Source organism: Diceros bicornis, chromosome 19, assembly GCF_020826845.1.
Source record: "Diceros bicornis minor isolate mBicDic1 chromosome 19, mDicBic1.mat.cur, whole genome shotgun sequence".
NCBI classification, from domain to species: domain Eukaryota; kingdom Metazoa; phylum Chordata; class Mammalia; order Perissodactyla; family Rhinocerotidae; genus Diceros; species Diceros bicornis.
Window position 1 is genome coordinate 26673033 of NC_080758.1, and position 3142 is coordinate 26676174.

Genomic DNA, 3142 nt, shown 5'->3' on the forward strand with positions numbered 1-3142 from the left:
GCTGCTCTGCTTCTCTGCTGAGGAGACAGTGCATCAGACGCCGTGGCCAGGTGTCACTGCCCTGGCCAGCAGGTGGAGCTAGGCACCCCCTGCCAAGGGTCACGTCAGGACCCTGAGGCCCAGAGACAGGGGAAACCCACCACCCACACACAGTGGGCAGGGTCCAGAATTCCTGACATCACCTTCTGAGTTTTTCAGACTGAAATGAATCCAGAGACACAAAGCAGACCCATAACCAAACTGTCCCAGAGCATGGATGTTTGATTATCTCCCAAGATGAAATTTCCAAATGGAGCCTCAGGGAGAGAGCAAGCAGTGAGGATTCCAACCAAAATAGCAAACTAGTAGCAGGCAGGCTCTGGAGAAATGTCTCCAGCATCTACCCATCTATTCACCCACCCACCCACCCATCCATCCTTCCTTCCATCCATCCATCCATCTATCCATCCATCCATCCATCCATTCATCTATCCACTTATCCAAACATCCATTCTGCCCCTTATTCATCCATTCATCCATTCATCCACCCATTCATCCATCCATCCACCCATTCACCTATCCACTTATCCAAACATCCATTCTCCCCCTTATTCATCCATTCATCCATTCATCCTTTCATCCATCCATCCATCCATCCATCCATCCATTCATCTATCCACTTATCCAAACATCCATTCTCCCCCTTATTCATCCATTCATCCCTCCATTCATCCATCCATCCATCCATCCATCCATTCATCTATCCACTTATCCAAACATCCATTCTCTCCCTTATTCATCCATTCATCCTTCCATCCATCCATTCATCCATCCATCCATCCATCCATCCATCCATCCATTCATCTATCCACTTATCCAAACATCCATTCTTCCCCTTATTCATCCATCCATCCATCCATCCATCCATCCATCCATCCATCCATCCATCCATCTATCCACTTATCCAAACATCCATTCTCCCCTTTATTCATCCATCCAGCCACCCATCCATCCATCCACCCCCCCCACCCCCCCCACCCATCCATCCATCCATCCACCCATCCATCCATCCATCCATCCATCCATCCATCCATCCATCATTCCTGCCATCTTTGTTCCCATCTATCCATAATCCATCTATCTATCCATCCGTCCTTCTTCCCATCTATCCATCATCCATCCATGATCCAGGCAGCCAGCAAGCCAGTCAGGTATCCATCAATCTATTCATCCATCCACCTATCTATCCTTCCTTCCTTCCATCCATCCTTCCATCCTTCCCTCCATCCTTCCATCGGTCTATCCACCTATCAACACATTCCTCTAGCCACACTTTCATGCAGCCAGCCAGCCAGCAAACACCCTTTCCCACCTCTTTGGAGGAGACAGTTCTCCACCATGTGGTTAAGATGAAGGGCTCTGGATCAGAGCTATCTGGGTTCTAATCCTTAGGCAAGAGACTTTACCTTTTTGAATCTCTGCTTCCTAGTCACTAACACACATATCTGGCACATAGTAGACATTCAGTAAACAGCAGCTGTTGTTATTGTTTTGGGACTATTATTTCAGACCCCTAAGAAGTGGGTGTGGGATGCTGTGAGAGTGGAGGGGTGAAGCATGCATTTTGGGATGGGCAGGTCAGCCTCCAGGAAACTTTATTTTGCTGGCTCTATAACCCTCGCCCACTCTGCTCACTTCATCAGCCCAGTCTACCCATTCACCAGCCTCAGAGAATGAGAGCAGGACATGGCCTCCCATTTGGGCCAAACTCTGAAATTGTTGGCTTATGCCCCCTCCACTTATGCACCCTCCTGCCTTTTCCTGCCCCCACTTCTCTTTAAGTTCCCAGAGCCCCCAAGTTCTTTCCTCACTCCTACCAACTCCCAGGAGAGAATCAGAGGCGCTAATTTATACTAGAATATTAAGGACTAATATGTGCAAGAATTTTTTTTTTCTGGCTTCCTCACCTCATCCTAATCCCCTTCCCAGAGAATTCTGTGTTTAAAGAGGGATCACCATCTTCAGTTAAAAAGATGGGCATGAATGGAGGGATTTCGGGCATCAGTAAGCAGCTGAGGAGTCTCAGAGAGGTAGAGAAGTCCCAGGTACCCAACATCCCTGGGAAAGATGAGTGCAGCTCTGTTCACCCATGTAATTGCGTGAGTCAGGCCCTGAGAGGTTCTCCCAACTATGCCCATATTACAGGCAAGACAGCTGAGGCTCGGAGAGGGGTCACCCTGGCAGGTATCCAGTCTGGGACATTCCTCACTGCCTCCCCGGGCCTCACCTCCCCCTGCCCAGACACTGAATAGAGAAGGGGTTCCTCCTTACCCTGGGAGGTCCCTGACGCTTAGTCTTGAGAGGTCCTATGCACCTGGCCCTCTGCTGTTGGCTGCATCTGGTCACAGCCTGGGCTTATATAGCGTCTGGAGTCTGAGCCCGGACCCAGAGAGGAAATGCCATGTAATTACCGGACTAGAATCCAGATTTGCTCTGCGAATTGGGCATTGAGCCCCAAAACCACAAGGGTTTGCGGTTTGTGGCTAATTCTGAGAGTTGTGTTCAGCCCCGGATGGTGTCACCTGAGCTGGGGTTTATCAGCCCCTGGTTTGGGCACATTCCTGGAGACCCCAGCTAGGCCCCCAAATGGGAGAACTGCAGACACCCCCAAATGCATCTGATTTCCAAAACAGGCACTGCCCACTCCAGATGGCCTGGGCAGACAGGACGTGCCCAGACTGGACTCAGCATCAGGCTGGCCCAGGTTCAGACCCGCTCAGCCCCTGACTCCCTGCATGACCTTGGGCCAACCATTTCCCTTCTCTGTGCCTCTCATTATTTCCATCTGTTAAATGGGTATAACATCTGCCTTACAGGACTGATGTGGAAAGAACAAATAGATGGGCTTCTTTTGACCTGCAGAAGGTTTTCTCCCACTATTTCATTATGCAATGTTCACACAAACAGCAAAGTTGAAAGAACTGAACAGCAAACACCCATATACTGTCACCTTACCCCCACCAGATACATCTGCCATTAACGTTTTGCTATACTTGCTTTATCGCATATCCACCCGTCCATCCATTAATCCATCTTTTTTTAAAACGTATTTCAAAGTAAGTTGCAGGCAACAGTACATTTCCCTCTAAACGCTTCAACACGT